The following is a 22,130-nucleotide window of genomic DNA, read 5'->3' on the forward strand; positions in this document are numbered from 1 at the left end:
GAAAATATAAACAGGGTTATAGTTCTCAGGCAGCACAGCAGTGAGAGGCTGTGGAGCTGTGACACAGAGGGATGATGGGGGGACAGGTTATCGTGACATCTATTGCGAAAGTGCTGGGAACACGTTGTCGATAGAGGTTCTCTTAAATAATAATAATAAAAATAATAAGAGCACAGTAGAAATGTGTGACAGAGGTGTATGAAGGCGTCTGGTCACCCCGGCCTGTTTGCATTAACTTTGCCATATATGATAGTTATTCTGATATTATGACGTGAAGCCCAGGTGGTCAGTGTGTCATCTCATTTTGATGTGTCGTGATTAGGAATTTCTAAACGCACAAATGATCAATACCAATATAAAATGTGTTGAGGGTCTCTCGTTTGTTTTTCTTAACAGCACTCTTTCCGTAAAGCACGTCGCCTCTAACGGATGTCCTCTCGTTTCCTCCGAGTGAAAAGACTGCGTGTATTGCAAAAATCAACCTTTGAGTCTCCCAGTGCTCTTTGTTATGATAATTTTATTGTTGATTCTCTGAGGGAAATGGACAATCCCTCACTCTCAGTACGCACACTTTCTGTGCAAACAGCTCCATATAGAGTCCTGGTCTACTGAATGCAAGTAGCAGCTTCCACTGATCACATAACGTGCTGTGTTTATTGAAACAATACGGATTTGATAGTCTGCGCCTATATAGTGAATTCCGATACAGAGTTAATAGTTAAACGGCGCATATACGCGAATCCAAACATTGTCCAAACATGCTAGAGAGCTCAAAGTGGCCATAATACAAGAGTGCATAGGAGATAAGGCATAACTGGGTTAATAAAACGGCCTGAGATATTTGTTTTTTCAGACGTGTGTTGGATAGAAATGCATGGCACTGATACATCTAATGTCTGTTTTTATTTTTCTGAGATTGCACAGAAGTGATGTGTTGAGCACTTGGTGATGTTGTGGTGGTGAAGATGGCAGATGAAATGTATAGGCTATATTTTATATTTTCCAAAGGCCTTTGACTTAAAGGTTAGAGAGGTTATGGAACCCCCATGGGACGCGGCGTTTCCACAGATCCAATAGCACATATCCCTTAGAAGAGCCTATGAAAATCAAACTTCTTATACTGTAGCCTATATGAGCAGGACCCAACTCCCCCTCTCCATCTCTCTCTGTCTCTCTCCCCTCTTCCTCTCTCCCCCTCTCTCTCTCCCTGCTGCTAGAATATATGGTGTGCTGTAACACGGCATTTCCTCAGCACTTGCCATCCATAAGCCGAGGCAGGCACTGATACCTGTTTTTAAGCAATGTAGCATCTGCTGTGTGGCATGCCTCTCTCGGAGAAAAAAAAACCACACAAGAAAACTGCATCGCCCCGTCGAACAGCTCACATTTTTGCAGTGTGAGAGGCAGACTGCAGGAATCTCGAGGATTTGTGCGTGTCTGCTCTCTCGGGAAGAAGAGATTGTAAAAATGAATAGGTTGAAAATAGCGTGCGAGGGGAGTTAAAGGGGCTACGAGATAATAAAAGAGTCTGGTGTAATTTGAGGCTTGTAGGAGGCAGCTTTGAGCCAGTCAGTCGCCTAAAGCCTAACAGTGCAAACTTCAGTTTACAAATTTATGCAAAGGCCTGATTGACATTACTCCATCAGTGACCATATTGAGTATGGTGTAGGCTAAATCAAAAGAAGACCAGCCAGACGGAGGCCTTGATGCTTTTAGGGCCTACGCATCACTGAAAAGGGGGAAAAAAGGGGGGAACTGACAGGGTCTGAAGCTTTTGTGTTACCAGCGTTCAATTGCGCCTCTCTGTGGGAAGGATAACTGTCCACGTGCCAGCCTCAATAGGCATACATCGATGAGTGGCATTGCAAATTCAACACAACCTGTGGCTATGACAGCCCGTGGATATGACAAAGAAAGGCAGAGTGGCTTAAAATGCAAAACGGTGCGTAGATGTGGGGCACATGACAGCGCTTGACCATCACCAGAACTGCAAGGAACAAAACAGAGCATTCACACAGAGGGCAGAGCCCCATAATCGTCTCTAACGGGGGGGATTTCGCAGAGCCACGTGCACGTCATGTCAACTTTTTAAAAATATTTATTTTAATAAGCCTCCAAATTAAATTAAATTTCACTTTATTTGCGTTATATTACATTATTTTATTTATCTGCCGGCTACTGTGCGCGTGCACGTGCGCACGCGTGTGTACGCATGCATGCGCAATCCCAGACAAAGCACAAAGGGAAACAGAGGAAATGAGCAGGGGTGAAAGTATTTAAAGATAAAAGCTGCAATCGAGAAAAAGTCCTATAACTTTATAAAGAGATAACGACCATTATATTCCGAAGGATTTGGGGATTTAAGATGCTTATAGGCTGCGATATTAACAAGGAGGGTGTCAGTCATATGTTCAGGCTATGGTAAACACAGATGAAAAGGGCATCAGGCATTCTTTAGGAAACAATCTGGGTGAGATTATGTTAGGAAAATATTTCAAAATAAAAAGCGAGTGTAGGTGGACTGGAAGCTCAAGGTGGGACACAAATGAAAATCGTACACTTCTTTTTTTTTAATGAAAAATAAATTTTACTTTAGTGGTGAAAAGACACTTTAAAGATAGTGTGCGTCACACAGCGCCTGCAGGTGTCCCAGATGGTTAAAGGGTGGTAGCCCAAGTTTCCTGTGGAGGGCAAACACCTTCTTTACGCGCTTTATCTTATTTTTTATTTCTTAAATGTACATGATCCACACTGAAAAACTTTTTGAAATGCATTTATTAATAGTATGTCACTGTGGCAGTATTTTTTTTTTACAAAGGTAGCCTGTAACTTTTTAAAGAAAAAAACTTTAAATTTTACTAAAGTTATTTTCACATCAGTCGCTGTTTGTCTCTTTATGATCCTCGACTGAATGAAACAGTCGTGCCTGCGCTGTTTACCACCACATCACTGCACACGAGAGGCTGGTGTCCGGCTCTCCATGTGTCTAGGGTGGATAGGGCAGCGCAGCCAGGTGCAATGGGAGCGCCCTCTTATGTTCAGCCTGACCACTGGGATCAAGCAGCGCATCAACTCCTTTACAGGAGCCAAGTGCCTGCGGACCAGCTGGTCTTTGCAAACGCGCACCTTTTGCCTTTCAGTCTAACATCATATATTAGACTGCCTCGCGTGTGAGGGATGTAAATCAACATGCTCGGGTTATTGCGTGGTCAAAAGACGTGTAGCTTAACCGTAGAACGCGGAAACCACAAACATTTCACATAAACATCACACCAAAAATAGTTGGTCTATTAATGCCACTGCACACTGTCCAAAACTGCCATCAGGTTTTAAATAGCCACCTGAGTGTGGAGGGAGTGACGAGGAGCAGGAGCCAAACACACATCAAACTTTAAGTTGGCCTAATTAGCGGAGCATCCTGCAAAAAAAATCAGCATAGTTGATGCATAGTTAGAAAAATCAATATTTAAATAAAAATGCGTACTATAAATAAAGTGAACTTTCCACAGTGGTTATAATGTGTCTGAGGCTGTACATGCAGCAGGTTTTACACCCCAGATGATTTTCCACCATCATGCTGAAAGCATCTGTCCCTGGTGGACAGGAAACAGATTTTTTTGGGAAACCCTTACTTATATGTATTTTATTTATTTTCAAATGTATTTTCCATAGCAGTATTTGCAAATATCCCAACCCTGCATCCGCCTGTGGCCTCGTACTTTCCTTTTTTATCCTTGTGTCATGTTCACAGACACACGGAGAGGGTTGTTGAGGTGGAACACAACTGAGTGTGGAGATTTTTTTGTGTCCTCAAACTGAAATGCAACGTGTGTATTTGTAATTGCTGCTGATTTACTGATACTATTGCTTGTATAATATCATGTATCATTTTTTTTCACTCATCATTTAAGTGGTTTTAACTGATTAGATGCAGAAATGTATCCTCACTGTGGAAATCTGCCCTCTGTGTTTTACATGTCTGAATTTTGTATTGTTCATATTGGTGGATATTTTATTTTGTTAAAACGTTTTTAAAATGCTGTCATGTTAAATGTATGTGTGTTGATGGATTTTTTTTAATTTGTTTGTTTGTTTGTTTGTTTGTTCCAGATGTTCTGTATGTCTTAATATTGGAGTATTTGGAATATTTATTTATTTGTTTGTTGACTCAGTGGCTGCCTGTTTATAGCAATATGTTTCCATTTATTTTCGCTTGATATTTTATTTTCAGTAAATACTTTTGAAATAAAAAAAAATATTAATATTAAAATGCTCCTGGACAAAATTCGATGTTTCATCTGCCCGTTTGTTTGTTTTTACATATTTTAACACTGCATCCCGAGATTCAAATATTTCTAACGAAAATGTGAAATTGTTTTATACATGTTAATGTTAGATCGTGTGCAAACCAGCAACACAGGAGCAAGCCTGACATCATATTTCTGAATGCAGTTTGAAGTGGAAAAACAGGACCTGTTTTCTGCTGCTGCTGCTGCTGCTGCTGCTGTTGTGATTTCAGAGTTTGGGATAGAAAAAAAAATGACGAGCGGCCGTCTGGTCAGTCTGCCTCATTTACATGAGAAACAAGAAGGCATATCAATTCCTCTCTCCCTCTCATCCATTTACTCGTCCTGCCAGTACTACCTTATTAATGATCCTATGCATTATTCAAAAAGAGTTTGGACGTTTGGATTTTTTTTTTTTTTTTTTTTTAGAAAAAATAGTCGTGTTAACACAATCAATCCAAATCTGATGTCCGACTGTCAATATTTGAAAAATGTCGTGGAACATCCAAAAATGTCCGATGTTTGCTGACTTTAGTTGAGTGTCCAGAGTATTTCAGCCTGACCGGTGCGATAAAATCGAATAAAAGAACACACACACACCACGCACATCGCACATACACAAACCACGCGCACAGCAGCAGACCCCCTCCCAAAAAAAGCAACGAGCGTGGCTCTCTGTCTGTCTCTCTCCCTCCTTCCTCTATGTGTGTGTGTGTGTGTGTGTGTGTGTGCGCGCGCGCGCATGTGCGCGTAAAAGGGGGGGGGGGGGTTACGGTGTCGCATCATATTTTAAAACGACTTATAATAAAGAAATCCAATTTTTTTGACTTATTTTTAATGTTATTATTGTTACCATAACAGAAGTGCACAGGTGCAAATCACACACGCACGCGCGCGCACACACACCACCACCAACAATAAAACAAAAGTGTATGTGAGCCTGCAGAGCCATCACACCTCATCACCTTCAAGTCCACAAAACATTTTTGTCAGAAAATCATTTTCAAAGTGATTTTATTTTGTTCATATTTACTGCTATTATGACATATTAGAGATTGTAATTAAAAGGTTTCTGTTTGTCAATGCATTTTTTTTTTCTTTTTGTATGTTTCAAAAGCAGATGCCTGCTGGTAGCCGTCAGATCTCAATATCTTACAAGTGCACCCAGATATAGATTCCAAGCTCACAAATAGCAAAAACACTCTGCAGTCCAATGCGCAGGAGCACGAAATAAATAGTGAGGAAAATAAAAAAATAAAGGCAGTGGTTAAAAATGTGTGGAATTCAACCACAGTGTTGCAATTTATCGACGTTTCACGCCAAATTTTCATGATAAATATGTGATTTTTTTTATTATTTTGAGGCAAATAAAAGCAAAAGAAGGAGAGGAGCACAGGCCTTCTGATGATGCATATTTCGGGTCGGGGATACAGTGAATAATGGAGAAATCCTGAGAGCTGCTGTCACAGACTCTGGGTGAGAGACAGGCGGGACTCGTGGGGTTTTACGCGTTTTGGAGAGACTCACTGAAACAGAGGGATCCCAAATCAGAGCCATATGACCACTCCAGGCAACAGCAACACTAGCTGGTGGTAAACCGACCCAAAACGGAACAGAAGGGGGAGAGAGAGGAGAAGAATCACGGATCCCCACAACGCCGAACCCACTCAAACACCACTCCGCGCTTTCTGCATCTCGCACTTGCATATAACAAAGTTAAAGAGTGTAATTTTCCTTGATGTGGAGGAGAGCCCTCCGAACAACACGACGAGATGAAAGATGACAGGTGGAAGCGACACAGAAGGCAAATACAGATCTAGGATTATCGCCAGGGGTCAAATCCAAATCCTGCGTCACACACACAGCCTCTGGATGCCTCAACATCATCTTTCTACAGCATTAGCCCGGGTCAAACAACACAGCGATAATTCCAAGTTTGTCCTCTTATAATTTTCTGAAAAATAATCCAGAAAAAAGCATCCAGAGAGGGATGCTAAATATTTCCTACACAGTTTTAAATAACGTCTATAAAGCTGTAAATGCGCCAAATGACGCACCCAACAGCTGGTTATTGGAGAACGAATCAGACAAAATGAGTTTTACAATTCAAATCAATGACGTTAATTTGAGGACAACAATGATGCCGATTAACGAGCAATGATGAATAATCTTTAAAGTGTATATAAGAGCACATAATGCATATAATGGACAAGAGAAGCCTCAAAACAATGAATAAAATGACACATTTTCTTTTTCACAAACATCAGGGGCTATTCAGTGTTTGACAGTGACATGGAGCCAGCAGTCACTACACACACTCACACACTAACAACCGCACCACTCAGTGGGCTGCAATTCAAACAAGTGAGACAAGTGAATGCAGACATGGGTGGGATCATGCAGAATTTTACATGCGTGGAAATCAACAACTCACATCACACTACTCCACACAACGCCCCTGCTGATGCAGTGACAGCATATATATATGTATGTGTGTATGTGCAGCATCTAGTTAAGAAACAGACCCAAAGAGCTCATCCCATGCCACATATGATCAAGCCCTCCAGAGCTGTGAAGGAGCCCCCCTGGACCAAAAGCCACCCAGGGATGTGTGGAAGTAATTTTAGACAGTCAAAGCAACTGAGGCAGAATTATGGATGTTTAACCCCTAGCGGCTCTCCTAAACTTTGCCTCTGTGGCAGGTGATCCCACCCATATTTGCTGTGGGTGGTGAGTTGGGAGGGTAGGGGTCACGGAACATTGCCTGTCCATCAATTGGTTTGGCCCCTGTGCTCTAAATACCTCAGTGGAGGTGAGGTGAGGCCCCCCTGTATGGCCTTAAGTGTTCCTGGAGCCAATAAAACCAAGCGATTAGTGGAGCTGTTCCCTTTTTAGGTGTTAGCTCGTTAAGGGAGTTAATAGTGAAGGTGTTTACTTTTGCATGACAGGCACAGGAGGGGTGGGCTACAGTGTACGACCTTAAACCAGGAGCCCTGCATCAGCCCATCTACCAGTGCTCTCCTCACCTATGACACATACTGCTGTATGTATGCATGCACATATACAGTACCGCAAAGAATCACATCAGCTGAGCTTCTTTACTCGGATGGAGTGCTCTCACACTGGCAGTCAGAGGCCTTGCACACGAGGCACAGCTAAGACACTCAAGAACAACACCTATCCTTGCTACCTGCGCTCCCAGCCAACATGGCCCCGCTTTCCTGCCAAGATCACTTTTGTGTTGTGAATTTCAGCATGTGCGAAACAGCCGGCTGACCTCGTTCCATGTGGCAAAAATACTACTCTTCACATAATTCAAGCACAAACTGTACTTTTTGTGCAGCTCAATCGGTAGTCTGTCTACTGTGTGTGAGAGACAGGTATCACAGTGAGTCATGGCAGCAAGGAGCTGTGGTCCTTGCTTATCTGTGCTAGCCTACATGCAGGCATTCACACATGTGTGACTGACATGTTGGAGGAAACTGGCAACAATTTAAAGCCACTTCTACTTACGTCAGATGTGTGTTTACTGAATAATTTGGGGTGTTGTGCAGGTCTACAACCATGTAAAGTATTACATGAAGCTAATCCACTTAAACAAGCTGTTTTGCTGCATATAAAGGCAAAAGATATCAACATGAAAAATTGTCTTTGGACCCCAAAAGGTCATACCCTCCCTGTGGTCAAATGACAGACAGAGATGTGATGTTTCCCTTCAGAGGATAAAATGTGCGCATTGGATACACATTAATTCACATCATGGCAGCTGGTGAGTTAATCTGAAATCATCAAGCTGGTCTTACCCTCACCTTGAACTTGAATTACAATTGAAATTTTCAGTGATTACACTATAAAATCAGCTGTTTTTTTAAAGTCTATTTTGCCATAACAAACCCTTTTCAAACCTCTCACTGTGTCCAGTTTTCAGACAACAGAAGCAGATCTTTGTTGACTGAGGCTTCCTCAAATCCAGCCACTAACACACAACAGATTTCTGCCCAATGTGATTTACAAAAATAACTTCCTCGGTCTGAAAGCAAGGGAACGCAGATTGTTTTCCCGCTATGAAATGTTTAATTTAAATGTAATACAATTCTAGATTTTTCCTTTGTTTGTAGTGTCTGAAGACTGTGGTTTCATTTGAGAATGCAAACCAAACATACAAGCAGCATTATCCACACCATGGATACATCTGTAGAGCTACAGTGTTTACTCTGCTGATTTTGTTATGTATTTTCATGGATGTATAGCATTCTGTGGTTTGTATATGTATATATAGATTAAAACTTATTCTATGTTGCATGTGATTCAGCTATTTTTATATCAATTTAAGCTGCACTGATTTAACAAGACATCTTGAGTCTGAGGAGATACATGTCAAGATAGTGGTTATACTTTTAATTGTAAACTAAACCATGATATGCAGAGATGAGTAATACAGTCAACTTGATTTCCTCCTGACCCCAGCTAAGTGTAAACTACAGTACATGCCAGAATCTGCTGTATTTCTCTGCAAGCTACAACACAACTGCCTGAGCCACACACCGATGTAGTGGGATTGTAAGATATATTGGTAGTTGTTTGTGCATTTTGAGCATTCACATGAGATATAAAGCTCATAACAAGAATGATAACCTGTGTTTTGTCTTTTTTTTTTGGTTTTTGAATATGTGAAAATACATTTCCTCAGGAAGAAAAGGGGGCGAGACAGAGGAAGCCAGTTTTAACATATTCTGTTTAGAATTGTAAATGTATTGCATAGGCCCTGCTGTCCAATTACATATATCTTTCATGTATGAAATCATGCATGTCTTTGGCTCTAAAAGGGGGAGGGCTGGCACAAAGGGAGCAACCCCGACTGCAGCAGAACAGTGTGCAGCCCACATGAAAAATAAGGTCTAGTGTCAGAGCCCTGGAGCCCTGGGCAAGGAGTGCAGCTCCATCAGCACACAGGCCAGGGAGGGGAGCTGCTTTACTCCAGACTGGAGCCCTCTCCACCCCTGACTTCTGCTGTATTATCTTTGTCCTATTGTGAGGCAGCTGACCCTTTGGGTCCGAAATCACACTTTACAGAAAACACGTTTCAGATCACGTCCTTAATTAGCTCGGCAACGATAAATATTGTTTCTCATGCTTTCAAGTGTTTTATTTTTCCTCATACTAAAAATAATCTTTAAAGATGCAGGAGAGAGGAGAAAAAGTGTCTGTTTATTTATTTTCTCTTCTTTCATTCTCATTTTCAAAACAATGACTTGCTACTGGGTACTAAATTTCAGTGACCTAAATTTGCTGAAATTACTTTGAACTTTACAAAGAAAGCTCTTTAGATCCTTAACGACATAACTCATCTGAATTGGTACGTCCTGCTGTTTTCACTGTCATCTTTATTAAAGTATATTCATATAATTGTATAAGTACTTTTTATTTTTAATTAGGCCTATTTTCAGGGCAAAAAAGAATGCATTCCTCTGTAGCTGAGGAGCTAAAGTTAGCTGTTTTACCTTTGTGTGATGGTGGTGGTGGTGGTGTTGAGGGGGGGGTGCTTTGCCACACAGGTACAAAGCTTAATCTCAATATCCTTATATCAGGCGCTATTTGATTCCAAGTCATTGCCTGAGAAAAAATAAAATCACACAGATTCCCTTATCAAGCAGAATAATTTAATATAGTCCAGATAACCTGGGATCAAGTCTTAATCACCGACTGAAAATGTGTTGTCAGTCTTCGAGAAAACAACTGGGAAACCAGACCCTAATAAAACTAGAAGAGTGACACTGAGTGAAATCAATTTCAAAGTCACTCTGAATGGGAATACTCATTTCACAACCATGTGCTATGAAGCCCAAAAGTGCACACATGCATCAGAAATGTGCCGTTTTTGCACATTTTCGGATACAAGACTCAAACACATACTGTTTGTCTATTCTTATACTCACACCACACACACATACACCCAAAATATAACATACACTCATCTGTAAACACACACACAAACAGCGGTGGCATTTTATCTGCTAGAAAATCACTTTTGTCTCCTTAGTAAACTAAAAAACTCCCACGTCTTGGAACAGTCACACATCCCATCACTGACGATGTTACTGATAACTGTTACAGAAATGGTACAGTAGAGTGTATACTGTAGACATGTTGTTTTATGAAACCATTAAACTTAGTATTTCATATCAATGTGAAAATTTACATATGTTGGTCTGCAGGTTTACTGTATGTGTATGTACAGCATGTGTTTGCACATCCACACAGAGAATATGCTCATGTATGTGTGATCCACCTGGTCAAGCACGCCAAGCTGTGTGACGTCTCTAGCACATTAGCTCTAGCTCTGGCTGGTCACTGGACAAATCTACAAGGGGCCAATGAAGAACCCAGAGCGAGCGTCTGCCAACCAAACAACTTCAACATATTCAGAGCCGCTAATCTGAGAGGAACAAACAGGTGAGCAGAGCATAAAAGAGGGGCATTTATCCGCCATCCTTTCCTTTGCACAAACTCTGACGGGAAGCTAACTGTGTGGGGGATACAGACTGGGGACAAGTTAGCTTCAAAGCCCTGAAGAAGTTAAAGGGCTTAGGGCTTGGACAGCAGGACCAAGGGGGACTTCACAGCCTTACCTGATGGGGTTTTTGGTCTGAGTTGCCACCACGCGGAAGCCTCTCCGACTGCGTTTTCTTTTCAAGTGTCTGTTTGAAGTCAGCAGGCAGAAAGGTCACGCCCTCTCGGTCACAGCAGGTTCGTCGGAGCAATGGTGGATGGCCAGCGGCTATTGCTAACGTTCAGACTTTCGTCTCTTTCTTTGTATACAGAAAAAAATAATAAAGGAGAATGTAAAGCTATTGATCCAGTGCCTGGGCACCTTAAGAAGTTTTGGTGATATACTCCTAGAATTCCAGGTATTTCCAGGGTTTTCCAAAGCTATACGGTTCGGGGTTTAGGGACTCCCGGGTCACGAGAAAAACAAGTCAGGATGACACCATCACCTGGAAAAAGAAACAAAGAGAGAAAAATAGAGTCAGAAACATGATTTGAACACTGCTGGAAATCATGACAGCAAAGAGAGAGTTCCTCTGCAGTCCTGTCAGAGCGTCTGCATTTTCTGTACCTCATCCCTGAAATCTGAGCACATAATAAATGTCTTTCAGGAGAGGCAAACCAGAGCAGTATGATACCATCAAGACTTCAAAATTAATCAGCTGTTTTTAGAGCCAACAAAATTAATCTCTAATTATTTGTGTGCGACTACTGCAGGAAAGCCTCTTATGATTTCAAGATTACATTTAATAGCAAATGAACTGCTGTGAGTAATTTCTCCTCTCATACCACTGAAGACTTCTTTAAAATGAGAAATGAGAAAGATTTCCGGAGAAACTTAATTTCCCTGTAACCAGAACAAGACATATTCCTGTAATGGCATATATAATTGCCTGTTCTGCAGAGGATCTCCCGTATATGACAACAAAGTCTCATAGACAATACATATTTATTCAACTGTCAATTCCAGCGATGAAAAAAAAAAAAAAATAAATAAATAACATGTTAAAAAAAGACTTTGAATTCCACATGGGCCTGGTTTGTGAAGCTGGGTAAATATGCTTGTCATATGTTCCAATAGTTCCACAGCGACAGAGATTTAGTTAGGGAATACAGGCGGGAGAGGCAGACAGTTTTTTGATAACTGAATAGCTCTTTTGAAGCCACTTCCATTTGGAAACATTGTGCGATTATTTTTACCTCTGTGGTTAGACTTGAGTTAAAGCCCATGTTTAATTGTTCCCAAGAGTTCTTATTGTGGTGCTGATAAGGGGCTCGGGGAGCAACATTTAAAACTGCAACAAAAATAGCGAGACTCTTGCTCATTGGCCACAGGTCGGAAAGAGTGACAACAGAGGATCCACACAGCAAAGAGAAGCAAAGACACATGAAAAAAAAGTGTACAGACAGACAGACAGGCAGACAGACAGACAGAGAGAGAGAGAGACAGGCAGACAGACAGACAGACAGACAGATGTAGAGGTCTTGCATGGTTATGATGGCTGTGCATCTAAATAGTTTTATCAGATTCTCTTGGTCCTGATTTCAATGTGTGTTCCACTTTTCAGAATCGTATCACTCCTGTTTGGAATATTAATTTAAATAATGATCATTTTGATCTTAAATAAAGAGTATACAGTACATTACTTGTTAATCAATAAATAAATTATTTCCATGACAGTGTTACAGTAGACTGAGCACAGCGCTGTTAATTTGTCGTCTCTCTTTGTCTCCCTCTCACTCCGTCCGAGGCCACGACTTCCCGGTTTGTCAGGGCGACCTGTGGGAGTGTGTGTGTTGGATCAATAGCCCACCCACAGCAGAGCCGCGGGCCATCCCTGACCTGGGCTATTGATTAGGCCTGGCTCAGCTGCCAATAGCAATGTGCTGGATGTGACACCAGGCTAAGACAGGAGCTGAGGAAGGGGGATTCTGAATTGCCAGTGGCAGCCCCACAGCACACCGCAGATAAAAGTCAATTCCACTTAACCAAATCACTGACAACTAAATAGTTAGCAGACAGAAGAATGCCGAGAGTCTCTGATGGCAGCAGCTGGATGGCTTTGGGGATTTCCTAGCCCCTGACCTGTGTCGGGGAGCACAACAGGCCATGGGAGAAACACTGTGACATACGCAGGCTTCTATTTGTGCAGGCAGCATGACCTCTGCCTGCACGTCAGTCTGTTTGTCTTTTAATCTGGTCACTCCTCACTCTGCAAGTTACACTTGTGTCGTTAGACCATTAGGGACACCTTCCATCAATGGCTCCCTGTGGACCAAATACATTATCAGGTCTTCAGTAATGACTGATGTTCATTGCATTTTGTTTTACAGTTAATCTGCAAATTGAATAATCAACTCATTAGAAAGATGTCCAAGCACAATATAAAGAATGCTGCTTCAAGTAAAGGAGACATGGAATAGTGTTTATGTTGCATAACTGTTCATTTTTGCAGCAAATCATCAGATTTTCAAAAGCAGCTATTAAATGTAAGCTTTACAGTAGCGTCCCCCTGTGCCTGCATGCACAGATGGAACGCAGCCCCACTGAAGTTGTCAGACTCCTTCCGATCTATCTTGCTCCCAGTCATTACCAGTCCATATTAGAGTAGTTTACATGTCACTTTACCGGTCCTTTGCCTCTTGAATGTAATTCTGTGGCCACTGCCTCCTTGTGCATTCAGCACCTATCTATGGCTCCATATCTCTCCCAGTAATTGCTGAGTGACAGAAAGGCAATACTGACCACTTCATTATAGGACAGCCAGACTGACTGGACACTGGCCTCTTGGCTCTAGGTCACTGTGGCCAGACTGACCTTATCTGCCCAGGTCGTCAGGGGTCAGTCACCCAGAATTTATAAGGACTTTACTAGAGTTGCCGTGGGTGCCATACAGCAAGGTCGCCTGACCCTGGCAGACTGCTTATATCAGGTATTGATTGCAGTTTGTCTGCTTCAGTTGAGGCTGGACTAATCTCCCAACTCTAGGGTCTCAGGGGCAAAGGCTTCAGTGTAAAGTTAAGTATTGGAAGTAACAAGAGTGATGCTGGGGCAAGTGGATACTAGTGAGCGTAAGAGGGACACAGCAAGAGTTGTGGGGCTTTGGGGTTTAAAAAACAATATGTGTAACAATAGGGACATGTTGTAGCAGGACTGGAACTACGACTAACATTCGAACCTGGAAAAAGGTTTTATTCATAGGGCACACTTGGGGGATGAAGTTCTGTGCATGACAATTTTATTGAGTAATGAAATAAAGGATGTTGTAGCAAGATATATTGAACAACTGCAGTACTGTGCTTCAAATGAATGAGGCCCTCGTTCAGTTGAAGCACAGTACTGCAGTTGTCTCACTCTCTGAAGCAGCAGGCAAATTAAGTTCACCTCAAGTCTGTTTTTTAGTTGAATTATATCTAAAGTTTAAAAAAGCCACTGTTAAAAGGACTTTTTTTGAAGCTCAATACATGTATGATCATGTTAGGTAATCATGATCTCTGTATTGATCAAAATAATTGTGATTTTTGCCATATTCAAGCAGCCCTGAATGAGGGTCCGCAGTCTAATGTTCCCTCCTGCTGCCTTCTAAACAGAGAGGATGCCAATCATCTGTATGTGTGAATTCAACATGTACTATTTATTCATGTTGCTTGTCTACTTTTCTTTTGTTTGCTCCCAAGATTAAGTTTAACGCACATTATTAATCGTAATATGTTCAAATCCTCACTACATATTTCCCCAAAATATCAGTAATCCAGCTGCAAAAACAATTAGCCACAAGTCTCTCTGTCAGCCATCCTTAGCAACAACATATGGATAAAGACATGTGTGATTGTTAGTCTGCAACTAAATGTGTATTTGTGTGTGCATCTGCAGCAGCTTGTGTCTGCGCGAGACCCTTTATGTACATACTAAAGCATCCCTGACGCTCGTTAGATCTTGTCTCTTGGCAGCTACTTGGCACCGTTCATATTAAATCACAATAATGGCAGATGAGCTCTCGCGCGAGAGAGACAAGCATCTGTTTGAAACTGCACTTTATTACACTTTGTTCCTTTAATCAAAAAAAAAAAAAAACTACGCGAAAAAGATAACCTGGTTTTTAAAAATCCCAGATAAACAGCAACGATTGCATCTTTAAATAATAAATGATCCCCTGCCTCTTACAGACGGGAATATAACTGAAAATAATTGAAGACAACAATGTCCTATAAGAGCACCACTCGAGCAGTGCTGATTCAGAATCCCTCATAACTTCAAACATTCAGTCATAAAGTATGGATAATCCGTAAAAGAAAGGCATGCGTCTGTTTACAATTTCCTTCTAATTAAGGCTACAGGATGGGGTCTACCTTTGTTAAAGTTGATGTGTGTTTGTTAGACTTCCTGAGAAACTGTACCACTGGCAAATTAGGGGTGGAATACAAAACGAAACAAACAATAACACTCTAATATGATCTGCAGTCAAGGAATAAATATTTCACAATCTGTCTACATTTGACACACTTTCAGTTGAGAACAAAGGATTCCTAAACAACAAATTGCCCAAACTTGGTCTTGAGACAATAACCTTTTTGACCTGCGTTAATTCACAAAATATGGTGGCTCTTCCACTTCACGACTGTGCATATAATCTGTCCTCAATTTGTCTGGAAGTTAAGGACACTATGTTACTTCTTTTTTTAAGTGAGAAATTTCTGTCGGCAGTTATGGAGGGGAACAGATTGAAACAGATCAAGACGGTAACAAACGAAAATCCAGAGTAAGATAAAGGTGCACGTGAAAACAATGAAATGGGGCGAAGCATAATGGTGTGCTACTTTATAACCAGTGGTGTCCAGCACTGGTTATAAAGTAGCACACCACGCCTCTACATGGAGCCTGAGTAAATAACTGGTCTTAAAACCGTGTTTATATCCTTGAGATGATGATACACCGCAGCATTTTACTGTATACGCCGATGCTGAGGGTGAACTAAAGAGTATGGAAAATCAGGTAAGCGCCGTGCTGATGAAGGTGATGTTTCCTATTCTCCCTCTCTGAACCAGGCCAGCAGTGTGCTGTGTGTCTAAGAGGGATAAGGCAGTGCTTGATGATTAATCACTGGACATAATAAAGCTTCTCACCATGAGCACACAGTCCAGCTGATTCTATGATATGATTGGGGCCGATTAGAAAAGAGAAATAATCATTCCTTACAGTGCATTCATAGTACACTCTAATGATATCTTCTGATTGGACCTTGCGGAGAAGATAATAAGGGCCGTCTTCAGAATGGACTCCAAGATTATTTCTTTAACTTCATGAAATGGGGCCACGGGCCTGGATGCTGCAGATTTGAGGATTAAGATAAGCTGACCTTTCACATTATGTTGCCATGTATAAAAGATGAAGTTTACAGTCCCTCATCACATTAGACCTTATCAATGGTTAGAGCCTCTGTGAAGCCCCTTTGAACATCACAATGGCTTTCAGTATACAACAGGCCTCTACCCCCTAGTGTGGGATTACTGTGCTGGTGTGTGAATGTGTGTGTGCTGAAAGGGGTGTGTTGTGGACGTGCATGCTCGCTTGTTTGGACAATAGTGAAACACTAATCCAGTGTAAAAACTTTATTCTATCTCCTTTCTTTTTCATGCTCATGAGGGACAAAATATATTAAAAAATAACTTGAGACTGGTAGGTGGAATATTTTACGCCTCAATTTAAATGATGTGGTGTGTTATTATAAAACAGATTTGACAGCAGTGGGCTATTAGCGCAGGGTTACTAGCATACAATCAGTGTATATCAAACATTTTCTCTCTCACACAACTCCGTCAGGCTCTGCCCCCCGAAAGCCCACGTTAACTCCTCGTGTTGTTGGGACAGGTCGTTCTGCCCTGCTAGTGAGACACTCAGGAGGAGAACGGCACAGAGAGCGTTTCATTTCCAAAGTTCTCCAAAATATCATCGTCTTAACATCTAAGTATTCTATGAAAAATGAAAAAGCTGTCAAAAGGGAGGCAAAGTGTCGCTTGTTTCAAATGCAAACCAGCACACTTAAAACACTCTCTGGGATCAAGTGACATTATGTTGAAACTAGAGGAGTAATCCACCTGTCAGTTACAAATACTGTCACTTGTTTCAATCTCAAAACAAGTGAAACTATATTTGAAAAAAGTCAAACGATCTCACCCTGATGGCAGATTTGTTTTCTTTTGTGCGAGGTAGACAAAACTAAATTGAAATCAGTAACTTAACTTTTGCTAAATTTTGGGAGCTTGTGACCACTCTGATAGTGAGTGACACTTTTGGATCATATGTGTTGAGCAGAGACACACACTCTGCCGGGCTGGGCTGAACAGCTATAGGGTTTTTACAGGCATCAAACTACTGGCCAACATCTCCAGGCTTCTTTGATGTGGGAGGCATTGCTTACCCCTATAACTTACAGCCCAGCTCTGCAGGGACTTATTTTTATAACCTCTATTATTTTCTATCATAAATATTCAAATCCAGATCTTAAATCCAGAGCTTAGTGAGGAGAATAGCCAAAAACAACATGCAGCTCTTCAGCTTCCCCCAGCTCTCGCTCTTCTATAGAAAATCATTATGAAGATTAATACAGAAATCAAACAGAATGCTGAGACGATACTGTAGGACCCAGTAAAAATAATGCACTCATGTGAAAGACTCAGGATGGAATTTCTGGTCAAGGATCTTGGGCTTTTTTGTTCTTTATTTGTTTGAGCATTTTGACATATTCTGCATTTCCTCCTTTTGGCTGTGAATTAATATTTGCAGCTTGAATATTAATCCTGATTCAGTAGTGGATTAGTTTGCTATTGTCCCCTCTGTGCTGAGCCCTAAATAAAGGCGCTGACATGGAGAGGAAATCTATACCTCTCTGCCCTGCAAACAAAGACCTCTGCACCCAGAGATAACACATGTCCCTGCAACACAGACCCCCCTACTCTACCCACATGCTGGATTCTCCATCTCCCTCTCCCTTGTCTTTCTCCCTCAACCCCTCGATTCCACATTTCCCCTTCTTCTCACCACTCTCTTCCTCTCTCTCTCTCTCTCTCTCTCTCTCAGAAAAACTTTGCCATGGTAGATTTGCAAGGCAATTGTGCCCTTAAACCGCGCCTCTTCCTCAGCTTATACCATGCATTTTCCAGAGTTTATCAAAGAATACAATGGGGTTATGCTTTCACCATTATTCTCCAGGCAAGAACAGTAATTTAAATGCACCAGTACTACTGAGGCAGGGCGCAGCCCTGCTGTCTCACTATGGAACAGAGAGAGATGAAAATGCGTTACAAAAAACGCACTGCATTACTTTGTTGACCTTTCCTGTTCTCATAGTTTACAAACAGCTGTGAAGCTCCTTCCTCTGGGCTCTTTGTACATCAGAGACTAGGACTGATGGAGGCACGCCATGCTTAAATGAAGGGCTTTTTCTAACTTGCCTCCGTTGTGGCTCACAAACACAACCTAACAAACACACATTTACTTTATCTCTGCCGCCAAAGCAGTTGCCAAAGTGAGGGAGGAAATACATAGTGAAACAGATATGATGGCAGCCTTTCATGTAAGTATATATTTTAACACACAGTCTGTTCAACAAGAAAAGAAAAAAATCTAAACATATGCACACATCAATACAGCCACCCACACACAGACACAAGTTTAATTTTCTCATCCGCTGTAATAGCAGCGGCGAGTATTTTTCAAAAGTTAGTCTGTATTTATAATTGAAGCTAAAGTTGCTCTGCTATTTTGATGCAACTAAATGTGTGGAGCACAGTTCATCTCAGACTCCCGTTAAAAACGAAATGCAAACTGCTGTCCTCAATGACACTAATCAGCACATACCTGCAAGCTCATATAGTGAGATATCTGCACACATGCACGGACACACACACACACACACACACACACACACACACACACACACACACACACACACACACGTTTCATCACGGTATTGTGAAAGCAAACGGGAACACTGAGTACAGTGCTTTGGATGGTGGTTCTACATGTGTGACCTGAGGCTGAATGCCAGGTGAATATTAACAGGGACCTGAGAGGAGGAGGAAGATGCAGAGGACAGAGGATGAGGTTAGAGAAGGAAATAAAGGAGGGAAAGAGTGAGGAAACAAGGAAGAAAAGAGGGAAGAAACAAAGCGCCCTCCCTTTGAGGGAAAGGGGACAGAAAGGAAGTACTGAGAATACAGTGAAGAGCCAAATAACAAGTGGAGAGAAAGATGGTGGAGTGCAGCAGACAGTTGGGGATGGACTGGACCAGCCTGCAGACCTGGTCAGACTGATGAGAACGGGCAGCCATAGTGATGCCATTATGTTGGTAATCAATTCATTGGTGTCTGCGTGTCTGGGTGGGCAGATACTCACAGTCTAGAAGGGGTTAATGGGAAATCAATGAGAGGGATGTGCTTATGAGCAGGACATGGGGAAAGAGGGACAAGGGGGAGAGAGTGAAGAGAGATAGAAGGGCGGGGAGGGGGAGATAGGAACATTGTTTCCTGTGATAGCAGCAGACTTCCCAGATGTTATCTGTCATTCAAAGGAGCACTCTGGTGACCAGATGTTTAGGCTCAATGTGGTGGAGTGGGTATACACCCTACTGGGGGATCAATATAGGTCAAGTGCATGGTAATATTTATCACTACTCTACACACACGCGACATTGATGTCTTTGCAACATGCAGACTTGTGCTGAGCAGGAGGAAAATTATGTATATGTATTAAAAAAAATCACACCCTGGTGAGATGCTCATTTATTTCAGGAGGATATATATCTGGCATGACGGTGTTTTCTCATTAATATGGATCGTATGTCTGGTCCGCATCAGCAATATCTCCTTCTTATGTCCATTACAGGAAACAAAGGGGAGCGCTGATTTGGAAAGAAAGGTAAAATAAATACAGTGAAAAATCCGCCAGAGTAGTTTTCTAAAGGCCTGGGGGCATTTGGGGAGGTGGGTGGGGGGTTGGAGAGGGGGAACCAAGAGCAGGTCCCAGTGCAGTAAGGCTCTTTGTAGTTTGAGCAGTCTGAACTAGCCAGAGGCTTACTGCTCTAACCCCTACCACTCAGAGAGACTGTTTGGGGAAATTACACCACAGAGTAATAATTAATCAAGTAAACGCTGAACTGCTTTGATTTGGATTACATTAACATATTATCAATAATGTATTAATCAAATACAAATAAACACCTCTGCATAATAGCATACTTAACTAACTACACTTTCACACTTGGGCGAAAAAGTTGGTCTTCTTTAAGCGATGAGGGAAACTACACTGGAAGCAGCAGAGTTTCTGCTGTTTCGGAAGCAACACCTCTTGGCACTGAACTGTCTCTGTTCATCAACTCCCTTCTTCATCACGGCATCACCCATTTCAAGTGCTTCCACCAAGAGGCAAAAGAAAATTATGAATTCATTTATTTATGCTTAACAATGGCAGAATGCATCATGCAGAATAAATAAACACGCCACTGATGAAGCACTGAAAACACAATGCACGTAATTTGTGCAAAGCTACTCCAGGTTTGATTCCAAAAGTAGCTAAGTGGATTGAGGAAAAGAGTTAGTCACTTTTATCATTTGCAGAGGAGTCGAATCAGCTCTGCTTTTGTATTTTCACTTAAATGCATGTTCTGTTTTTCTCAGATAAGTTGTGTTGTTTAAAAGCATCCGTTCTCGCCTAACGCTTTGTTCATTGGGGGAACTTCATGCCCAGGGATTTTCTAAACACAATTCATCAAAGTGGAACGGCAGTCTTTTTTTTCTGCATTCCTAATCCTTTTTGCTGCAGATGAGAGATTTGCTGTTCAGACTCATTAAGATTAAAGCGTTTTGCCAGAGTTATTTAAGAATGCAAAGTTCCATGTGAGACCTCTCAGAGTTCAGAACAGAAGAAAATCCTATCGACACGCTCGGTGCACTGGGGGCTGATCTTAGCCTATATTTCTATATTTGGTGTCAGTGATTGAGTGATAGCATGTGAAATGGTTTTTCCTGCTGCGCTATGGTTTAGAGTTACAATCACTTTTCCATTCTTACCATCAGTAAGAGGTTATGGGTGTGATTGCTCTGTTTGTCTTCACTTATAAGATTAGTTTGGTGACCTGTAAACATATTTAGAAATGATGCTTTTTATCTATGTTATAAAGTTACCAGCTGGTTTGAATCAAGTGTGAACTGACAAACACATTAGCTGTCTTTTATTAAAGGAAATAATTATTCCCATAGATTGTAAATGTGCTGTTAACTAGGTAGTATGCTGCTTTCTAGTAGTATTTTGGCAGCAAAGATTTTGGCTGTTATCAGTCATCTTGGACAGACAATGGTTAATGTTTAGCTGGAAGAGATGGCAGACTTTTAGCTGAAAAAGAAATTATCATTGGACCGGACTGAGTGTTAGTCTTCTGCCTAAGGATTTTTAATATTAGCTTTTTTGGCTGGAGACTCAGTAGTCTTTTGGCTGCTCTAACGCGGGAGAAAGACTCAGATCCCGTTGTTGGTAGAACACAGCTCCAGTCTCGGCACCTTTCCCAAACTTTCCAACTCCAAGTGTCGCAATCTGGTTCCATTTTACAGCTGGCCTTGAGATTGTAACAGAGCTCCTTTCTCTCCCTCCTCAACCGCATATTTAATCCCTGTGCTTATGTCAAACTTAATTACAAGACCTTGTACGAAAAAATAACAAGTGAGCCTTGTAGGGGTGGGAGAGAGGAAAGGAGAGTATTAAGAGAGGGAGAGAAAAAGAGACATAGGGAGAATGCTAAGAGGTGTGAGGGGGGAGAGGAACAACAGAGACATTTAATCTGTAGACTCAGTATGTTAAATGACCAAACAAAAAGCTTTGATGTAGAGTATCACTTTTTTCTTTTGTTTTTTTTTTAAGCTGACACTGACAAAAGCTTATTGTGAAAATCAATATTGGCATTTATTGATCACTGTATATATATTTAAATGGCCAAAAACACCAAAAATATCCTGTAGCTCAGACGTACAGCACAAGGGTATTGTCTGCCTTGCACCTACTGTACAAAACTATGACGGCTAACCTACATTTTCAAATACAGAAGCAGAGAAGGTTAAAAAAAGTGTCCTAAGAGGCCCTATGCCCATATCTTTTAACTTACAACGCAGCAAATTCTCATGAACCGCCACAAACCAAAAAGAAATAATCATTAGACTAAGTCAGTCACCCAGTGTGTGTGTGTGTGTGTGTGTGTGTGTGTTTGTGCACATAAAACTATTTACTCTGTAGAAGTGGAACAGCCGGGG

General features: G+C 41.5%; 1 protein-coding gene across 1 annotated transcript in view; it reads right to left on the reverse strand.

Annotated features, from left to right (window-relative positions):
* The window catches only part of zfhx3b (zinc finger homeobox 3b), a 219,310-nt gene that overhangs the window by 144,585 nt on the left and 52,595 nt on the right, over positions 1–22,130 (reverse strand). The window contains exon 4 of the mRNA XM_078175685.1: positions 10,916–11,281. The gene's annotated coding sequence lies outside the window, so the exon portion shown is untranslated. The remainder of the gene's footprint in view (positions 1–10,915; positions 11,282–22,130) is intronic.

Source organism: Epinephelus lanceolatus, chromosome 2 (genome assembly GCF_041903045.1).
Source record: "Epinephelus lanceolatus isolate andai-2023 chromosome 2, ASM4190304v1, whole genome shotgun sequence".
NCBI lineage: Eukaryota > Metazoa > Chordata > Actinopteri > Perciformes > Serranidae > Epinephelus > Epinephelus lanceolatus.